Genomic DNA, 23,027 nt, shown 5'->3' with positions numbered 1-23,027 from the left:
CAATTCTACTAGTTACTAGTGCCAACAGATTTGTTAAGCATGATTTCCCCTTCATAAATCCGTGCTGATTCTGTTTGCTCCTGCCACTGCTTTCTAAATGCTCCACTGTTAAATCCTTGACAATGGATTTGAGAATTGTCCCCACTATTGATGTTAAGTTTACTGTTCTATAATTCCCTGTTTTCTCTCTACCTCCCTTTTTGAATATTGGAGTGACAATAGCTATCCTCCGATCTGCAGGGACTGTTCCAAAGTCTATAGAATCTTGGAAGATGACCACCAATGCATCCACTATTTCTAGGGCCACTTGCTTAAGTACTCTGGGATGGAGATTATCAGGCCCTGGGGATTTATCCACCTTCAATCCCATTAATTTTCCCAGCACCATTTCTATACTAATATTGATCTTCCTCAATTCTTCCCTCTCAATAAATTTTATATTCTCCAACATTTCTGGCATCTGATTTGTGTCCTGCTTTGTGAAGACAGAACAAAAGTACGTATTCAGTTGCTCAGCCATTTCTTTGTCTGTAGGGGAACTATATTTGTTTTCACCAATCTCTTTCTCTTCACATACCTTTGGAAACTCTTAGTATCAGTCTTTATGTTCCCTGCAAGCTTACTTTTGTACTGTATTTTCCCCTTCTTAATCAATCCCTTAGTCCATTTTTGCTGAATTCTAAACTGCTCCTAACACGCAGACGTATTTTTCTTGGCCAACCTGAATGCTTCTTCTTTGGATCCGATACTATCTCTAATTTCCTTTGTAAGCCAAGGATTGGCCCTCTTACCCATTTTGCTTTTGTGCCAGACAGGAATAAATTGTTGTTGTAGCTCTCGCATGCATTCCTTAAATATTTGGCAATGCCTATCTACTGTCAGCCCTTTAAGTATCTCTCCCTAATCTACCAAGGCCAACTGACACCTCATATCTTCATAGTTTCCTTTATTGAGATTCAGCACCCTAGTATCCAAATCAATTACCTCACGCTCCACCTTGATAAAAAATTCTATCATGCTATTGTCACTCATTCCCAAGTGTTCTCACACTGCTAGATTGGCACTGATTCCTTTCTCATTACACAGCACCCAATCTAAGATGGCCTGCTCTCTAGTTGGTTCCTCCACATACTGGTCAAGACAACCATTCCGTATACACTCTAGGAATTCCTCCTCAATGGCATTGTGACTAATTTGATTTGCCCAATCTATGTGCAGATTAAAATCATCCATGATCACCGATATTCCGTTAACACATGCATCCCTAATTTCCTGTTTAATGCCACTCCCAACATCACCACTGCAGTTTGGGGGTCTATGTATGACACTCACTAATGTTTTTTGCCCTTGGTATTTCTCAACTCTACCCATACAGACTCCACATTGTCACAGCTAATATCGTTTCTCACTTTTTTTCAATTTCCTCTTTAACCAGTAATGCCACTCCACCACTTTTACCTTTTTGCCTGTCCTTCCTAATTACTGAATACCCTGGGACATTCAGTTTCCATCCCTTGTCACCCTGCAGCCAAGTCTTTGTAATCCCAATTATATTGTACCCGTTTACATCTATCTGCGCGATTAGGTCATCCACGTTATTGCAAATGCTACACGCATTAATGTACGAAGCCTTTAAGCTTGTCATTTTAATATTGTTTGCCTTGCTCTTAATTTTCTTAATAGGCCTGTTTGAATTTTGTTCTTCGTTCCTCTGCCTTTCACTTTTCTTATTCCCTTTTCTACCTTCTGTTTTTGTCCTTGTTCCCTCCTTCTTTGTCTCCATACATAGCTTCCCATCCCCTGCATATTGGTTCAAATCCTCTCCATCCGCTCTAGCAAACACTCCCCCCTAGGATATCAGTCACAGTCCTGCCCAGTTGTAATCGGTCCAATTTGTACAGGTCCCACCTCCTCCAGAACTGGTCCCAATGCCCCAGGAATCTGAAACCCTCCTCCTGACATCATCTTCTCAGCCACATATTCATCCGCTATATATCCTGTCATTTCTACTTTGACTAGCACGTGGCACCGGTAATAATCCTGAGATCACTACCTTTGAGGTCCGATTTCTTAACTTTCTTCCTAGCTCCCTGTACTCTGCTTTTAGGACCTCATCCCTTTTTTTTACCTATGTTGTTTGTACCGATGTGTACCACGACTACTGGCTGTTCACTTTCCCCCCCCCTCCCCTCTGCAGCAGAACCAGCTGTGGTGCAATGAGTTTGGCTTTCTCCTGAGAGGTTATTCCCCTTAACAGTATCCAAAAACGGTATATCTGTTTTGCAGGGGAATGACCACAGGAGATTTCTGCACTACCTCTTTATCTCTCTTGCTCTGCCTGGTGGTCACCCATTCCCTTCCTGCCTGCAGAATCTGAGCCTGCGGTGTGACCCCCGTCTCTATATGTGCTATCCACTATACTCTCTGCCTTGCAGATGCTCCACAGTGTCCCCAGCCACTGCTCCGGCTCTGAAACCCGAGCTTCCAGGAGCTGTAGCTGGAGAAACTTCCTGCACACATGCTGACCCGGGGGGGACTATCCCCAGTCTGCCACATGGAGCAAGAGGAGCAAACCAAGGCTTTGAGCTCTCCTGCCATGGTTTACTTCTTTAAATTAAACCTTGGAAAGTACTTTATATTAGATTAAATCAAACCCAGTTATCTGTGGCCCTTCTTTCCTGGTCCATATACTAGATTAGAAGCCAAAAAATGTACTAAAGCAATAGAACTTGTAAGGATTTACCTGCCTTACCACTACTCACCAATCAACTCTCTTCTTTGTAGTCACCTGTAGCACGGCAGGACCACTCACTTTCCTTTGCTTGTGGTCCTTATAGTGACTTTTTTTTGCTTAGAGGGGAAGGGAGGGAAACATTGAAGTAGTGTTTCAGGTTTCAGGTCCCTTGGCAACACTCCCTCCACAAACTACTGTTTAGTAAAGGTGACTGTTCCGACGTTAACCCTAACACCGACCGCCAATCAGCATTGTCACAGTCCTCTGCTGGACACTTGTCTTCATTTGAACTCGGAGGGTGTCTTGCTGAGGTCCTCCACAATTGTTCTGGAACTCTGATCAGTGAGCAAAGTCAATAATTAAAAAGCATCAGCTAACCTATTCAAATACCTCAAAAGCTTTCAAATTGTTTAGATATCTTTAGGGATAGTGTGGGAGATTATGAAAATCCATCATAAAAAAGCACGACCAGGAACGATCTAATCATTTAAAATCTTTTTTCAAAAATTGTCCACCAATGTTTTCACCACAAAGTTTAAATATTCAGGTTTCTAAAGAAGGTTTCAGTATGTTAAGAGTAGAATTCAGGATTTTTACAATGTTAAATTTACCTACAAAATACTCCTTTATATCTTAATTTCATGAGTATGTTTCTTTCTTTTATCTGCCAGAAAACCTGCAGCTAAATTTTGTTTTACTTATCCCTTCTAGCTGTTTATTCTAAGTTTTGGCCCTGTTTTATTTCTTTAACATTATTTTGTGATTTACACATTTTCTCCAAACATTTTTAATGTAGTTTTTTTCAGTTGTCTGTAAATATTGAATCATGCATGTGTGAGTTGAAACAACATTCCCTCTCTGAATCTGATTGCTCAAATGACTAGAAGTGATAAATATTCTTATTTCTCTTTAAGCTTTCCATCGTAAGAGAATGATCACTATCTCTGCCCTTCCTGTCCTCCTCTAAAGTTTACATACATACTACGGAAATCAGTTCCTTGGGTTAGACAGAACTAGAAATATAGTGTAAGGGATTTGTCAACTTTGATAAAGATGAAACAATATCTGGTGATAGGAGGCCTTCAGTCCAGCTTTACTATGAGAGGGAAATTTCAGAGCAGCTCTGTGATCAGTATTTGGAAGGAAGAAAGTTCAAGAGCACTTGCTGGAAAATTCCTGAAGTCTATAATTAAACATAAGGTGATAAGAAACTTTGAAGTTTACAGCTGGTCAGAAAGATGTAGTGTATATTTGCATCAGATGGGTCAAGCCTCACAAACCTGATGTGAATCTTTTGAAGAAGTAACTAAGTGAACATGGGACTGTCAATAAAAACTGAAAGAACTGCGGATGCTGTAAATCAGGAATAAAAATAAAATTGCTGGAAAAGCTCAACAAGTCTGGCAGCATCTGTGAAGGAAAGAGACAAAGTTAACGTTTCGGGTCCGGTGACCCTTCCTCAGAACTGTCAATTGATGCTTCTATACATGGCCTTTTGGATGGTGATCGATAATGTCCCTAAGAGGAGACTGTTGAGTGCTTTGAAGTTGATAGAATTGAAGTCAAATGATTGGCTGGTTAGGGGATTGGTGGCATGGCAGCATGGGTTGGTGCTGTTGTGTCAGTAATTGTATTGGAACCTTGAATATTCATTGTATCCATTATTGTTTTAGATGATGAAACAGAAAGTCACACATTGAAATTTGCTGATGACTCAGTGAGAAAGTATTGTAAGCCGTGTAGAACTGTCTATGAGTTGCAGAATCAGTGGATCTGTCTGGAGATAGTATGGAGTGGGAGGATATAAATCGGGGCTGAGGCTTGAATTCTTCTCTTACATATTCTCTTGCATGCCGTCCCTAGCTTTCATGTTATTTTCTTTCTCACAGAGATGATTGCTGGAAATTGGAGTGTGCTAAGTTTGAAAAAACCAATGAAATTACAGCAAAGTCATAAGCCATAAGCTGATTAGTTGGTCAACACCTCGTATTTTTAAAAAGAGCTAGATTCATTGGAGCTAATTGAGTAATTTTACTTTCTACTTTCTACTTTCTAAGTCTCCAATTTGAAGTAAATAGTCTGAAGGTAAGCTTAAGCAATAGGAGATCAGCTCAGCCATGTGGTATACCCACCTTGTGCCATGTGGGGAGCAATAGATGCTTTATGTGACGCAGTTAATCATGCATAGAAAATGTCTCCAGCTGCAAAATCTTGAGCTCCAAGTTTTGGTAGTTGAGCCAAAGATGGAGTCAGTATGCTGCATCTGTAAAGGCAAAAACTATGTGAATATCGTGTCTAACAATGGGAATGTGACACTACTAGGCAGTATAGGAAGACCAGGCAGATAGCGCAGGAGTCCTCTGGTTTTCCATTGTGGATACTGGTGAGGGCAAATGCCAAGCTTGTGGCACCACAAGTGGCTCAGCTACACAGGTGGGGCAGAAGAGAAATGAAAGGGCAATAGAGTTCACTGATTCAGTTGTTAGGGGAACAGATCAGATTTATACAGCCATGAGCATGTCTCCAGGGTGAGATGTTACCTCCCTGGTGGTAGGGCCCGTGGTGTCACAGAGTGTCTGAAGGACATTCTGTTGGGAAAGAGTCAAGGGTTGTAGTCCACGTTAAGATCAAGAATATAGGTAAAAAAAGGAATAAGTTCCTGAAAACAGAATTTAGGGAGCTAGGCAAGAGGTTGGAAAGCAGGACAAGTAAGGCAGTAATCATAAGATTATTTCCAGAACAATAAACTAGTGAGTAGCAATTGGAAGATTGAGGAAATGAACATGTAACTGGAAAAATGGTGCAGGAAGGAGGGCTTTAGATTTGTGGAGCATTGGGAACAGTTCTAAGGCAGGTGGAGACCAGGAGTAATATCTTTGTGGAGAGATTTGCTGAAGTTGTTGGGAAGAATTTAAACTAGATTATTGGGGAGGTGGGTACCTGAGCAAGAAGTCAGCAGAAAAACAAAGCTGGTTATGAGAAGTGGAAAGACTGTAGATGAAAGTAGAAACCAGTTGAAACAACTATCTCTGAAACAAATCCTATGGTATCAAATTACACAGCAGTGTTAAAATGGTGGAATTATAGGCACACTATTTGATTATACACAGCAATTGCAACAAGGTAGGTGAATTGACAGTGCAATTAGAAATAAATGGGTATGATTTTAATTGATCTTATGGAGATAGGATTACAAGGTGACCAACACTGGAACTGAGTATTAAACGATAATTGACATTTAAGTTAAGTTACTGCTGGTAATAAAATATGGATGCAAACTTACAATTGGATTAATTAGGAACAGGAGTAGGCCATTCAGCCCCTCAAGTCTGTTCAATAAAATTCAAAAAAATAATAGTTGATCTAGTTTACAATTTAACATTCCCCGGTAACCTTAGATTCTTATTAGGCAAAGAAATCAATCTAGCTGCATCTTAAAATTTTCCAAGAACCCTGTCTCACCTTCATCCGAGGTGGAATATTCAAATGTTGCTCAACCTTCTGAGCCAAAAAATTCTGTTCTAATAGGGAAATTACTAATTTTTCAGCAACGCCTCCTAATTCGGAAATCACTCACAAGAGGAAATCAGTGTATTAGTGAAGAAGGATCTTCAATTGAAAATACAAAATATGAAATTTGTTTGGATGGAGCTAAGAAAGAAAAATGATGGGTAGGGATATGTGATGGATTATCAAAGAATTGTGGTAATGTAGGTGAAATCCTGAGCGACTACAATCTAAATATATTTAGAGTATCAAGCTTTGGAGGGAGAATTCCTGGAATTTGTTCAAGATGGTTTTTCTGTACAATATGTTGAGAAACCAATAAGGCCACAGATTGCTTTAGTTCTAACATTGTATAATGAAAAAGGGTTAATTAATATTCTTTGTTGTAAAAGTACCTTATGGGAATAGTGACCACTCTATGATAGAATTTCCTGTAAGTTTCAACAGATTTAATTCAGTCCGAAACTTAGGTTTTAAATGTGAACAAGGGTATTTATGCACGTATGATGAAGAAATTATTTGTGATAGATTGGGGAAAATACATTAAAAGGAATGACAGTAGATAGATAATGGCAGTAGTTAAAGAAATAATACTTGTTTTTTTTGAAATAAATATTTTACTTCAAGGCAAAACTGTCCAACATGAAAAGTGAAAAAACTTTGGCTAACAACAGAAGTTAAAATGCTACTAGATCAAAGGAGGAGGCTTATAAAGAAAGCATAAATGTTGTAACTTTGAGAATTAGGAACATTTTAGAATTGAGCCATGGAGGACCAACAGATTGATTAGGAGAAAGAGAATAGAATATTAATCTAAACCAGCAACAGACACAGACATATTTCATTCACTATAGTACACCCTGGTGAATCAGAGTCTACCTGCCATGCCTGAGTATTGTCAGCTAAGATTTAAAGTTAACAGTTCTTGTTGTATCTCCATGATGCAACTAATCACCACTCTGATGTTGTATACGTTGGTACTCTCCTTCTAAAATGTCAGGACTGATGAGTGCCAGATGAAAATCTTCAACTTCATGTCTCTATTTATTAATGTTTACTTCTGTAGTACAGAGCAATTATAGACAAAACTGTGGCAAATAAATCTCAATATTTGCAAATATCAGATAAAACAACTTAGGCCGAAAAATAATCCACCTGAGAACTTTCTAAATTGCAAAATTTACAAATTTCAAGATTTTAAGAGACTTGGGGTCCAGGTACATAGATCATTAAGAGACAAAACAAAACTGCAGATGCTGGAATCCAAGGTAGACATCTAGGAGGCTGGAAGAACACAGCAAGCCAGGCAGCACCTGGAGGAAAGGAGCAGTCAACGTTTTGGGTATTACCCTTCTTCAGGACTGGATGTAGTGGTAGGGGGAGCTGCAGATAAAGAGGAGGGCGAGGGGTGGTAGCAGAATGGTGGTGATGGGTGAACACTGGTGGTAGGTACAACCTGGTTGGTCGATGGGAGGGATGAATCCGGTTGGTGGCTGAAAGGGAGGGTCAGAACGTGGAATAGAAGGAAGGAGGCAGGGCTGGAAAGGGACCTGGGGAAAGGGTGGGAAGGTTATTGAAATTGGAGAATTCAATGTTGAGTCCTCCAGGCTGTAGGGTGCCCAGGCAGAAGATAAGGTGATGTTCTTCAAATTTGCGTTACAAGTTGCTGCAACACTGGAGGAGGCCGAAGACAGACATGTTGGAGGGGTATTGGGGCGGGGAATTGAAATGGGCGGTGACTGGGAGGTTACAGGCCAAGGCAAAGATGCTCAGCAAAACTGTCACCTAGTCTACGTTTGGTCTCAATGATGTAGAGAAGACCACATCGGGAGCACCGGATGCAGTAGATGAGGTTGGAGGAGATGCAGGTGAGGCTCTGTCTCATTTGGAAGGGCTGTTCAGGGCCCTGGATGGAGGTGAGGGAGGTGGTGTGCGGGCAGGAGTTATATCTTTTGGGGAAGATACGGCGAGGGTGCTGCTGGGGAGTGCGGCGTGAACTAAGGAGTAGCAAAGGGAATGGTCCTTGCCGAAGGCAGAGAGGGGTGGGAAGTAGAAGATGTTCCGGGTGGTGGGGTCTAATTGGAGTTTGTGGAAGTGTTTGAGGATGATATGTTGGATGCGGAGGCTGGTGGGGTGGAAAGTGAGGACAAGGGGGACCCTATTTTTATTATGTTTGGGAGGGGATGGTGTGTTTAAGAGCTGTGGAGCGGGGAATGGAGGAGGCGCAGTGGAGGGCTGTCTGGATGACAGAGTGGGGAAAAGAGCATTGTTTGAAAAGTGTGGACATCCGTGATGCTTGGGAATGGAATGTCTCCTCGTCAGAGCAGATGAGACGAAGGAATTGGGCAAACAGGATGGAGTTTTTGCGGGATACAGGGTGGGAGAAGGTGTAGTCTAGGTAGCAATGGGAATCTGTGGGTTTACAGTAAATGTCAGTTCATAAACGTCAGCCAGAAATGGAAATAGAGAGGCCAAGAAAGGGGAGGGAGGTGTCTGAGATAGATCAAGTGACTTTGAGGGTGGGGTGGAAGTTAGCAAAGTCAGTGAACTGATCCAGTTTAGCCTGGGTACAGGATGCAGCACCGATGCAGTCATCAATGTAACGGCAGAAGAGTTGGGGAACAATCCCTATATACGTCCGTACCCCACAAAGACCGCCTACAGGCCCTCAGTTTTATCCTCTCCAACAGACCCATCCAGTTCCCCCCACCACCAATACTCTTCTCTGCCTCGCCGAACTAGTCCTCACCCTCAATAACCCTCAACAACGACACAGACAACACAGAAACATGGATCAAGAATATCTCAGACCAACCATTACAGACACTGAGAAGACCATCCTGGTACACGGACTGAATTATAACCACGGAGACACCAAAAACACTGACTTCCTGGCTGCACCGGAATCGACACTAAAGAGCAACGGACTCACGGAAGAAATACAACAGACCATCAGACAGATGATTGGACACTGAGAAGAAAAGGTAAGTGGAACACCTTCAACACAGAAGAGAAGAAAGCCTTGGAAAGACTCAAGAAAGACAGAAACATCATAATCCTACCGGCGGACAAAGGATGCATGACAGTAATCTTTAATAGGGCTCAATACATCAAGAAAGCCAAATCACTACCAGCAGATACCAACACCTACCAACAGATGGCGATAGACTCAACACCACAGTTAGGGAACCAGATTACAACAACCCTGAAGAAATTAGACAGCTCAGGAAACATCAGCAAGACAGACTACCAAAAAATGAAGCCAGAGGGATCCAACACACCACGTGTCTATGAACTCCCTAAGATACACAAGCCAGGTTTCCCCCTCAGACCCATTGTCTCACTAACAAGTAGGCCAACATAGAGACTTGCCAAAGAACTACAGCAGAAACTGAAATACTTAGTTGACAACACTACTCACTGTATCCACTCCTCCCAAGAATTCCCCAAGGACATCAGAATAGAAGAGGTCGAGATAATGGTATCCTTCAACTTAACAGCACTATTTACATCCATAAACATCGACTGAGCCAAAAAGACAATTACCACACTGCTGGACGAATCAGGAAGGCAGGCACCCCACGATACCAACAGCATCAACAAGGACAGCGCCCTGAAACTGCTGGATCTGTGCTTCACCTCCCACTTCACCTTCAACGGCTGTATATTCAAATAAATCATTGGAACACCAATGGGATCCCCAATATCAGGACTGATAGTAGAAGCGGTAATACAAAGATTAGAGCAGACAGTGTTCCCCACTGTCCAACCCAAACTCTGGGTCCACTTTGTTGGTGACACCTTCATGATTAAACGCACAAGAATAGAAGAAACCCACCGACACTTAAACAACATCCTCACTGGAATAAAATTCACAAAAGAAGAAGAGAACAATAACCGACTACCCTTCCCAGACCTAATGTTAGAATGTAAGAACAACAGCAAACTCCAGACTAGAGGATACAGAAAGACCACATATATGGACTGGATACTTAATTACACCAGCAACCACCCCAACACCCATTAACGGAGCTGCATCAGGACATTATTCAAATGAGCCACAACAGACTGCAGCAACCTGGATCTGCACAGACCAAACCAGGAGCAGTTACGCGGAGTTTTAAAAGGAATGGATGCCCAAAAACACAATCTGTCATTACCTCCATGACAGACCACAAGAAGAAGACACACAAGGCCAGACACACTAGTCACTCTACTGTATGTCAGGGACTAATCAGAGATAACCACAAGACTACTCAGACCCCTAGGTATCAGGATTGCCCACAAACCAACAACAACCCTGCTACAGCTGTTGATGAACATAAAGGACCCTATACCCACAACCAATAAAACTAATGCAATATATAAAATACCATGCAAGGACTGTGAGAAACACTACATAGGCCAAACCGGAAGAAAACTGACAATAAGGATACACGAACACCAATTAGCCACCAAGAGACACAACCAGTTCCCATTGGTCTCAATACACACGGACAAACAAGGACACAAATTCAACTGGGACAACACATCCATAATAGCACAAACTAAACAGAGTCATGCCAGGGAATTGCTGGAGGCCTGCCATTCCAACCGGAACTCCATCAACAAACACATTGAACTGAACCTGATATATAAACCAATGAAAAACCGAACGGAAGTAATAACAAACAACCCAGCAAACAGGCATATAAATAACTAGCAGGACAGAACACCAACACTTCACTGGAGGCGAACTGACGGTGTTACCTCGCATGGTGACTAAATGTCTGCAGATCCAACGGCTTGGCAAGCAAGTCTGCAACCTCATCCATGACCTGAGCTACAAATCTTCTCAAACTTTAAAATTTACCCTCAATTCTTCTCACTTTCTCCAAATCCAGGGGTTGCCATGGGCACTCACAAGGCCCCCAGCTACGCTTGCCTGTTTATTGGTTATGTTGAACAGTCCCTTCGATCGGCAGGCCCTTCAGGTTCAACCCCTAGCCATCAATGGCCCTATTCTTCACTCATAAGGGACTATTGCTGGGCTTCACTTCAGGTGTTGCTTGTTCCCATTGCTTTGGTCAGGCACTGCTGTTATCATGCTGTAAAATCAGGCCAGCAGTCAGGTGAATGAACCTTAACAGGCTATATACAGGAGATTGATCTCTCTTTCTATCTCTGAAATCTTATACACGTGGTTGCATGTGATCTGCTTTCACTATGACAAAGCTTGAAATGCATATGTTCAGTAGCACTCAAAATAAATGCATAGTTAACCCATTAATCCACAGGTCCCTTTGCCAACCTGCCTGCAGCCCTCTGCATCACCAACCAATTACCATCTTTATTTTGTGTAAAGATTGTTACTCAAAAGATACCTTAATGAATATTTAAGCCTCTCTCCTTCAAACCCACATCATAGAATAGTGATCTTCCATGACCTTCTACATGTAACATTAAAAAAAGCTCAATCTTTAGAAAGAGATAGTAAGAACTGCCGATGCTAGAGTGAGAGATAAAATAGTGTGGAGCTGAAAGAACACAGCAGGCCAGGCAGCATCGGAGGAGCAGGAAAGCTGACATTTCAGGTTGGGACCCTTCTTCAGAAAAGTCGCGTGATGAAACATCAACTTTCATGCTCCTCTGATGCTGCCTGGCCTGCTGTGCTCCTCCAGCTCCACACTGTGTTATCTCAATCTTTAGAAAGTCCTTATTAATGGTCTAAAACAAGGGTAATACTTATGTTAATAATTACTAAAACCAAAGCAATTACATCAGAAACATTAGACTGACTAATGCAGCTGTCTTCCTCCTGCCAGAGTCCACAATAGTAAAATTGTACATTTTACATATGATATTGTTACCACACCTAGGGTATTGTCATTAATACAGTAACAAAAGACTATTGAAGAATGGATAAGTGTTTCAATAGTTACAGGCTTGAATGTATTAAATAAAATTGGAATCCTGCTGTTGGATAAATTGCAGGGAGAGGATTTTCTGCTGCAATGCTGTCAAATTTCTCTTCCACCAATACAGTAACAATTACTATTCAGAAGTAATTAACTGTGAAGTGCTTTGTGATGCCCCGAGTCATGAAAGCTGCTGGGGGAATGAGCTTTTCTTTCTTTAACAGTGGTGAGCCTCTTCTGTGTGGTGCAGGTACCATGTAATTGCTGATCTGCATTTTAATAACCCCGGATCGATGAAACTGGGCGGAGGTTTCTAATGGTGGTGGTTTCCCAGGGGTGGGTGTCATGGGAGAGGGGTAGAGGGTATCAGAAGCAAGGGCAAAGGTTGGTTTTCAACAGGTATAAATCCTGCTGCAATACCAAAAATAAGAGAAGAATCACATCCTTAATATTCAGGTTCACAGGTGAAAAGTGAACACTTGACTATCAACTCCTGAGGTTTTGGAGAGGGATAAAAGGAGAAAAAAATGGGAAAATTGTGAAAATAACTTGCTTCATGTTGCAGAATATAAAATTACTTTGAAAATTAGAATCAAATGTTGCTTGCTTGTGAAATATCTGGGTGTACTGGAATACCAAGACAAACGTTGTTACTCTGCACCTTTTGGTTGAAAATAATTGTTGGAAGGGCATTTAGGATTTTTGGTACATTTTATTTGTCATTATTGTGTAAATCTAAAGCTTACGCTGTGCTACTGCTTTGAAATATATTCTCAGCTCTTATTTACTCTCAGCCTTATTCAAATCTTTCTAAAACTAATCAGGATGTAAAATAGAAAATATGTTTCTTGGAATAAATGTGCATTTTGGATCCAACAGTTCCAATTACTCATCTTTAGATTTATATCAGAGGGGAGGTTAGGACATTGTGCGCGAGATACTAATCTCTGGTCTGACAATTGCTTGAATGAGTTACTGTTAAATAATGCATTACTGACATTCAAGGGACCCAATTCCACAGAACACATATTTCTCAAAGTATGAATTGTTTTCTTCCAATGAAAACAATGGATTTGCCACAAAAGAAAGCTATAAACGTACAAATATAAAGTATTCAGCAGCCATGTTTTTATATTGAGAGAAACAATCAATGTTAAGCATTATTACAATTTTGTTTCCCTCAGTAACATCTGCCTAATTTGTTTTATGGAATAATGGAAGGCTTTTAGCATAAAAAGACGCATTGTCAACAAATAAGATCTGCATGTGTTTCCTATAATATTCACGGAATACTCACTGAGTATTGTATTAGAAAATAGAGACATTCAGAGTAGCTCTAGTTGACTTGTTCAGCAGAGCACAACGCTCGTAAAAATGAAACTCTAATTACTTTGAAAGTGTTAATGGGCTGGTGGACTAAAAGTCAGAGTTTAATGGTTTTCATATTTTTTGTGATTGAGAAAAGAATCACACATGGAATTTTATATAGGGACGTCACTAGAAACAAAAATGAAGTTCAAGCAATTTCTCACGAACCAGATGGCTCTGTGTTGTACAATGCATAGAACATTTTTCTATAAAATAAGTACTAATACATCATTGTGTTTTGCACCATACTTAGCAATTACAATATTTGCAACAAGCAAAATGCTGCGGATGAATGTTGATTTGGGATTTTTCTGGAAAAAGAGATGAAAATGTTTGTCAGGCACAGGCCCATGTTTGAATCATCTCAGGGCATCATGTGGATTAAGACTGCAGGTGATTCCTAACTTGAAGGAGCAGCTCTCAGTCATGCTCTCAGGAAGATACAGCTGTGCTTGGAAGAGCAACCACACAGTCCAAGGATCCAGGAGCAAGGTAAGTGATCTGTTGAGACCAGAAGCAGGTAGATTGGCATCTCCAGTGGGGTCATGGGAGTGCTGTGAGGGGGTGTCACAAACAAGGGCAATGATAGTTTCTTAGGCATCTCCCTTCCCAAAGACCTTGCTTTTGATTAGCACTGATTGCTTTTGATCAGGGAAAATACTTAAGCTGACAGGAACCTCCAATTTTTTTGCTTCTGGCATATCTATTTCTTAGATACATTCACATCACACGTTTTTGTTTGGAAGAGTTTACCTTGTCGTTGTTTTAGCTAGTCATTTATATTGGTGCAGAATCAATTTATATTGGTGCTGAGAACCAATTGCATTATAATAAGGATTGGCAGGTGAAATAAGATTTTGAAGAACCAACTCCTGGATTGTGTGATATCAAATATTTTCCTTGCTCTGAGATTATCGACCGATTTTTAAAGGGATTTCCTGTTCTTTCTCTTTAATACCTGCTTTCTCAGAAATGCTGTTTGTTCATTCATCGTCACTTTGCTCGCTAGTGTAAAGGTTAAAATCTACATTCCCATTGTGAGCCACATTTAAAGGAATTTTGATTGACATAGCGTTGAATTATTATTCATAATTTGATCCAAACAATCATAGATAGTAATGGATGTACCTCTCACTTATGCAATCTTTTCATATGGTATATGGAGGAGCTTTGAATTATCAGCCTGTGATTCATACATTTAGTCTCTAAGGCGGAATAGTTCAAAAGGATGATGGGTTGTTATTTATTTAGTGGCAATCATATACAATTTAATGTTCTTGCTTTGTGGAAGAACTATTTGCTGATATCATCCAAATCCTTTTGCAATTCAAATTTATACTCTCCTTAACAAAGTTAGTTTCCTGTTGGAGGAAAATAACCATGAAACAAAGCAAGAAGCTTAATCCTACAAACATAAAACATGCACAAGGTGGGGACTGGAAATTAATAGGATCCCTTTTGATTGATTTTTAATCATTAACACAGCACAGAAACAAGTGCTCTACACAAGATGTGTAAAAACTACATTTTAATATTTTTTTCCTTATAACAGCTCCTCGGATATTTTCGTGTCTGTATGAAGTAGAACTGCGCTGTGGTCTTTTATTTGGTGAAAGAAAATCTCCAATCATAAAAATCCGAACGGACTGGATTTCTTTCACTTTCATATTTTTTGCATCTTTTTGGTACCTTTTTTGTTGATTTTTGTACAAATTGAAATGGAAATTCAGTGAAATTTTATCTACAAATCACCAGGAAACTGAGTTTAACTGAAACATTTACAAGTGTTCAACAAAGCAGGAAGATCATTATAGGGAGTATATTATCTACTGCTCTCAAAATAGTCCCTTCTTAGCACAGGTCAATATGTGATGAGGGACAACATCTTGTGCTTCCGGAGGTAGGAGGTCATTTAAATTGGGGATGGTGGTGTTTCTGTCTTCACTGGAATTAAGTTGAAGGTGGAAAGGTCAATTAAGCACTACTTAAGGGCCTATGTCCACCATCGCTGGGATTAACTCAGTTGCGAGCATGTGGTGCTCTCAAAAACAACAGAAGTTTGGGACTGCTTTCAGTTGTTGAGGTATGGTATTGTGGTACAACTTGACAAACTACCTGGTGACTCAAGTAAGGTTTGCAATTGCTTATTCAGGGAGAATCAACCTTAGATAGTCTGAGACTGAACACTGGAAAACCCACAATTTCCCATCTCTTATATATGGGCCACATACTTCATTTTAATCCAGTTAATTTACGATCAGTATGTTAAAAAGATGTAGTTTACCTATTTCTAGCAGTACATCCATCAGACATTGTGCTTCTCCTGCCAGGAAGACGCTCCCTCCTTATTCTGCTGATTTGCTGATTGTGCAGTCTTGGCTGCATCCTTGTTTCTCTCACCCATCTATATACTGTTTGATCTAAAAACTGCATGATCAGTTTTGTATAAAGACAAGGTACAGTTTTGTAAAATTTCACACAAATCACTGGAAATGATCAATTCTTGTGTATAGTTCTGCATGTGCTTAGTGGGTATGCATTGTACAATGTGTGGTTGAAACCAAGGTATAGCATAACTGAATTGGGCTGCTTGACATTGGAAATATTTTTGATTAACAATCTTTCATTGGCAGCTGGTTGGCTGGCTGGAGACCCCCATTTTCTCTTCTATTGAAAGCCCAATATATTTTCTGCCTATTGGGCAGAATAAGTGCTAGGGGAAGGGATTTGAGGAGGGGCAGAGGTGTTGGTAGGAAGAGCAGAGGGTGGGATTCAATAGAAACGCACTTGCCTGATTTCGATACCTTTAATCATCTGTAACACAATAAGATTGACTCATTCTTGTCAGTGAATAGCAACAAACTTTATTTCACATAAATACATACAGTATTTAGTAAGAGTAGATATCTTACCTGGACGCCTACAGATGCAGGCTCTATTTCAGTGTGATCTAAAATGACTGACATTGCTTTTGTTGCACATGCTCAGTAACTATAGCCAGAATAAAGGTATAATTCTCTTTATATCTAACTACCCCCATCCCACGCTATTTCAGTCCTTTTTTTACCATTAATATTTAATTAAAATTTATCACTTTTACTTCAGTTCCTCCAAACCCCATCCCCCACAACAAGTCTATTGCACTTGAGAGACCAAACTCCAAAAGCATTCTCCGTTCTCTTAGAGAATATGTAGGAGAGATGTGCTCTCTATCCTTTCCTTTGAAGGCTGACACATTTAGTGGAGCAGAATGGCAGCTTCTGGTTCATACTCTGAAACCATATTTACGAATGTGTCCATTGCTTATTGATGGGCCTCCATTACAATCTATCACTGCCATCGATGCAGATCAGCAATTCATGGCCATTGAACATTAAGAAGCTCCACTTTGGATTTAAGGATCACTTTCTCTTTGGGTAATCTCCTATTAGCTACTTGAAGTTATTTGACTACTTTTTGAAGGGTCTTTGCTAAGATATGAGGTTTTTTTCTAAACATATGATGCCCAGGTTGATGTCCTATGTAAATGATGCATAGATTTGTGGCATTCAATTGGCTTGTGCCTTATTATTCCTAACTAAAGCTTCCACAGTCTTGAATGGGTCTGAACACTGTGATCATTTCATTGCATAGTTTGAAGATCTCTTTCTATCACTATAATTGGAGATATCTCAGTTTCTGCGGACATTACGCTAGCTGGAGAAATTTCTGAAGCCTCGCTTGCTTTATTGATGATTGATTTAGTACAACATTACTTTCTTGAGTACCCGTGGTGATCCAGCTATCTAGCCTGGGAGGAACTTTTTCTCTAACTGCAACTGCAGTTGCTGTTTCTGCATCTCCTTAACAATTTCTGTAAATAGTAATATAAATAGATTGCTTCGGCTGTCATCCATATTCTTGAAGAAAGGACCGATTCTCCTTATTTTCAGGAACTGCGTCACCTGGAAGAAAAAATACAATAATGTTCGAAGTTTCAGATTTGCTTGTGTGCTGGATTTTTTCTCTGTAGCTATGTTCTGAAAAAAAAAGACTGCTGTTTGGTATATTTTCTTGGGGCTGACCAGTACCCCTTTTCCTGTCATTTCCAGCTTCTGTTCTATAAAATATAGAGGGTCTGCACCATTTTCTGGCAATGCCACAACAGGAGTTGTATTTGATCTCTGCTGAGAATGTCTAAACCCACGTAAATCAGGTCCACCCATTTTAAAAAAAAACATTAAAATGATTAGGAATTATGCCAAAATTGCTATAATCTCTTTTTCCACTGGGGTGAAGTACGGGACCTTTCAATTGTGTCCTTCCTAAGCCTCACGTGTAGGATATAATGTAGGTTGGTTGCGAACATCTTGTTTTTACTCCCATGCGATAACATCCAAAAGAATAAATACGTCTTTCCTTGCATCCAAATTCAAATTGTTTTTTTGCCATTTACCATAATATCCTCATCACCTCATGGGTCTTTCACTGACTGAAGAAGAAGCCATCTGGTACCCCAAGGACGAAGATGAACCTATTTCTTAAATCACCACAGACTGCAGTAGTCTGTCTTTAAGTGTCTAAACTACTTATTGGAATCTGCTTTGGCAAACTGCCTGAAACTGATCTATCATGATGCTTGACATTCTGCATCAATGGCTGGGCAGGGCTATTGTTGATGTGTGCTTTTCTGACCACATTGTTGAGCAAAATGCAATGGTAGAATAAGTTATGCCTTCCCACTGTGACTGAAGTCCGTCCAGCTCATTAGTGCTGTTCTAGTTAATGGACTGGACGAAATCAGAGTCAGTGGTCATGCACCAAGGACATTCTCGGTCTTTGCAGATAAAAGTCTGTTTTGCTTGCATGGTTCAGCCCATCCGGCATATTGGATGGCTTTTTGAAATGTAAGATCTACTCTAGTCTATAAAACCTGATCCTGTGCTCCCTGCCACAGTGCAGGCCAGTATGAAATTGCCTTTCAAATTCCTATTGGCAAGTTTCCATGAGGCAGTATAAAACACTCGTGAAAGAGTCAATCGTTTCTCCTGATTCTTTAAGTCAATTAAACTTTGTCTCATGTACAATGAGGTTTCTTCTTTAGGCTGAAATAGAAATTGAATGCAACAACAGAAACTGTTGCTGGAGAAACTCAGCAGGTCTGACAGCATCTATGGAGAGAAAACACAGTTAATGTTTTGATTCTGATGACCCTTCTTCAGTATTGAAAATTTTGATTACATTGTGATATCTCACAGTTTCTTCCATGATGACTGTACCTTGTCTTGAAAGAATGTTATCAACATGCCACCAATCACGTGCAACAATAAACTGATCTGATCCTTATTTGGCTTCTCATTGCAATCCACCACAATGTGGTGTCTGCTGAACTGTTGTTGCCAATTTATCCAATATTAGAGTCTGGTCTGGGCACTCTATATATTTCTAGTGGTCTGGTAAGGATAAATGTTTTTTCCAACATCAAACTATTCGTAACGTCAGCCATGAAAACTAAAACATTCTAATCTCTCCTTTCCTTTTCCAAAAGTTGCATAAGTCCTCACTTTCAATTGGGGTTTATCAAAATTGAGTTAAGAATGAACTTTTCTTATAATTATCTTTTTTTTTTGGGAAATGTTAGGCTACAGTACTAGTGCATCTGTAAGACTAACAGTACACACATTGAGAACTACCCCTGCAACCTTGTTGTGCTCCACTGCTTTTATATTGCCAGAAATGCTTTTTGCTACAGTAATTTCCCAATTTTAAATATCGGTACAGAAACATTTGAAAAATTGAGGTTTAGAAAAAATTGAAAGCTTAAGTTGAGCTGTGAAACTTATCAATTCCCCATACCTCCTTCATGTTTGCAAGACATCACAAAGTATATGAAAATGAATAATGCATGATAAAGGTCTTGTCCCCAAAGGCTAGTTAACTTTTTTTCTAGTGTATTTTCTAGCAGATTTCTAACAAGCTGTATTTTCCTTTAAAGGTTTAAAATGTCAACTTTATTTACTGAGCAAATTCTTTTACAAAGTAATTGATCTAATATGGTATTAAGAGGTGATGACTTGCAAGGCTTCAGTAAAACCAGTATTCCAGAACATATCATTGACTTGTTAGCTTCATCAGATCATTCTGTTTCCCTTGCGTCTTGGTATTACCTAAAGCTTGTACATTTATTATTCTTTTCACATCCCTTTAAAATCGTGTCTTGGCAAAGTGAGCAACCTTGACTGTAATGAGTTGTAACTAGGTGATATGCTTATGTTTTGAGCTGGGAAAAAAAGATGTTGGATTACTTTAAAATCTCTTTGTCAAAATAAGCACCTGTATTGAAACTATTAACAAAAGATACTGGAAAAGCTCAGCAGGTCTGGCAGCATCTGTGAAGAGAATTCAGAGTTAAAGTTTCGGGTCTGGTGGCTCTTCCTCAGATCTGATGGTAGCTCGGAAAATGTCCGTTTATATGCAGAAGATATGGTGAGGGGAGGGGATAAGGAGTAAACAATAGGTGGAGATAGAGCCCTAAGAGAGAGAAGAACAGTTGGACAAAGCAGTTGATAATGATCTGGTTATTAGGGCAAATGGCTGTTAATCTGATTTTTCTTCACAGATGCTGCCAGATCCGTCGAGCTTTTCCAGCAACTTCTGTTTCTGTTCCTGATTTACAGCATCCACAGTTCTTTTGGTTTTTATTGAAATCATTAATTAGGATTACGTGCTAATAGTTACAGATAATCTGCATATTGATGGAATGTTATCTTTCCATACTGATGTTTTAACATTGGCTTAAAGAGTGGGAAATATATGGGTGTAAGAACAAGTTTAACACTTGATTTTAAAATTCTCATCCTTGTTATCAAAGCATTCCATGAACTCACCCCTTTCTATCTATAATCTCTGGCCTGTTGCACGACTCTAATTTTATCGCTTGACTGTTGTTGGCTGTATCTTCATCTGCTGAAGTCTGATGCTCTGGAAATCCCTCTCCAAAATACTTTACGCCTTTACTTCTTTCTTTAAAACCTTCCACCAAACCTCTAAGTTTTAACAAAATTTTCGTCACCTATCCTAACATTTTCTATTTGTTTATTTGATAATGCTTTTGTGAAGCACCATGGAAGTTTTTATCAGATTAAAGGCACTGTATAAATGCAATTTATTGTCACTGTCATAGAGTCATACAGCACGGAAACAGACCGTTTAATCCAACCAGTCCATTGCCGAACATAATCCCAAACTAAATTACTCCGTGCCTGATCCTGGCCCATATTCCTCCAAACCTTTCATGTTCATGTAAAATCTAAATGTCTTTTAAATGTACCCGCATCCACCACTTTCTCAGGAAGTTCATTCCACACATGAACCACTCTCTGTATAAAAAATTTGCCTCATGTCTTTTTTAGATCCCTCTCCTCTCACTTTAAAAATGTGCCCCCTAGTCTTGAAATCCCCCATCCTAAGGAAAAGAAAACTACAAGTAACTCTATCTATATCTCCCATTATTTTATAAACTTCTTTCAGGTTGCCTCTCAATCTCCTATGCTCCAGTGAACAAGTCTCAGCCTATCCAGCCTTTCTTTACAACTCAAACCTTCGATACCTGGCAACATCCTGGTAAATCTCTTCGGAACCCTCTCCAGCCTGATAACATCTCTCCTATAACTAGGCGACCAGAATTGGACAGAGTATTCCAGAAGAGGCCTCACCAATGTCCTGTACAACCTCAACATGACTTCCTAACTCCTATACTCAAATAGCCATCCTGTCTATGTGTGATGCAAACTTTAAAGAGTTACGTACCTGCACCCCTAGCACCCTCTGTTCTACAACACTACCCAAGGCCCTACCATTAATTGTATAAGCCCTACCCATGTTTGTTGTACCAAAATGCAATACCTCGCATTTATCCAGACTGAACTCCATCTGCCATTTTTCAGCCCATTGACCCATTTGATCAAGATCCCTCTGAAATCTTAGAAAACCTTCTTCACTGTCTACAATGCCACCAATTTTGGTGTCATCTACAAACCTACTAACCATGCCTTCTATATTCTCATCCAAGTCATCTATATAAATGACAAACAAAAGAAGATCCAGAACCAATCCACAGGAACACCACAGGTCACAGACCTCCAGTCCAAAAAGCATGCCTCCACCATTATTCTCTGTCTCCTGCCATTAAACCAATTATGTATCCAATTGGCAAGGTCACCCTGAATCCCATGTGGCCTAACTGTACTAATTAGTCTACCATGGGGAATCTTGTCAAAGGCTTTACTAAAAACCAAATAAACAACATCTACTGCTCTGCCATCATCAATCTTTTGGGAAGTTCCTCTAAAAAAAAATTCAATCAAGTTTGTGAGACACGGTTTTCCTTGCACAAAACCATGATGACTATCCCTAATCAATTTTTGCCTTTCTGAATGTCCATAAATCCTGTCTTTTATAGTCACCTCCAACAATTTACCCACAACCGAAGTCAGACTCACAGGTCAATAGATTCTCCTTACAACCTTTCTTAAACAAAGGTACAACGTTAGCCACCCTCCAGTCAGCAGGCACCTCACCTGTAGCTATAGATGATGCAATTATTTCTACAAGGGGTCTCATAATTTCCTCCCTTACTTCCCACATTGTTCTGGGATACATTAGATCAGGTTCCAGATGTTTATCCACCTTTACATTCTCTAAGACCTCCCAAACATCCTCTTCTGTAATGTGAACTGTTTGTATAACATCAAAGTTTATTTCTCTGCACTCTGGAGACTCCATTTCTTTCTCCACAGTAAAAATAGATGTGAAATATTTATTTAGTATTTCTCCCATTTCCTGGATTTCCACACAAAGATGACCACTTGATCTTTAAGAAGCCCTACACTCTCCCTATTTAGCCTTGCTTTTAATGTATTTAGAATCTCTCTGGATTATTCTTAACCTTATCTGCCAATGCTATCTCATATCTACTCTTTGCCTTCCTGATTTCTCTCTTAAGAATGCCCCTACACTCTTTACATTGATTAAGAGATTCAATTGAACCAAGTTGTCTATATCTAAAATAAGGTTCTCTTTGATTCTTGACTAGAACCTCAATATCATTATTAATCCATCATTCCTTAATCTTACCAGCCTTACCCTTCACTCTAACAGGAACAAAATGCCCCTGAACTAGTGCCTCCCACTTATCAGATATCCTTTTACCTGTGAATAGTCTACTTCAATCAACTTTTGAAAGCTCTTGTCTCATAACATTAAATTTTTCCTTACTCCAGTTAAAAGCTTCAACTTTTATGGGAGGCTTATCCTTTTTCATAACCATTTTGAAACTAATAGAATTATGATCACTAGACCCAAAATGTTCCCCCACTTTTACTTCAGTCACCTGCCCTGCCTTATTGCCCAAAAGAAGGTTTAGTTTTGCTCCTTCTGTAGTAGGAACGTTCAAATATTGATAAAGAAAATGTTTTGGAACGCACTTGACAAATTCTTCACCATCCAAACCAATAACACTATGGTAGTCCCAGTCAATCAAA

Source organism: Rhincodon typus, chromosome 14 (assembly GCF_021869965.1).
Source record: "Rhincodon typus isolate 14 chromosome 14, sRhiTyp1.1, whole genome shotgun sequence".
NCBI classification, from domain to species: domain Eukaryota; kingdom Metazoa; phylum Chordata; class Chondrichthyes; order Orectolobiformes; family Rhincodontidae; genus Rhincodon; species Rhincodon typus.
This window is presented reverse-complemented; position numbering follows the sequence as displayed.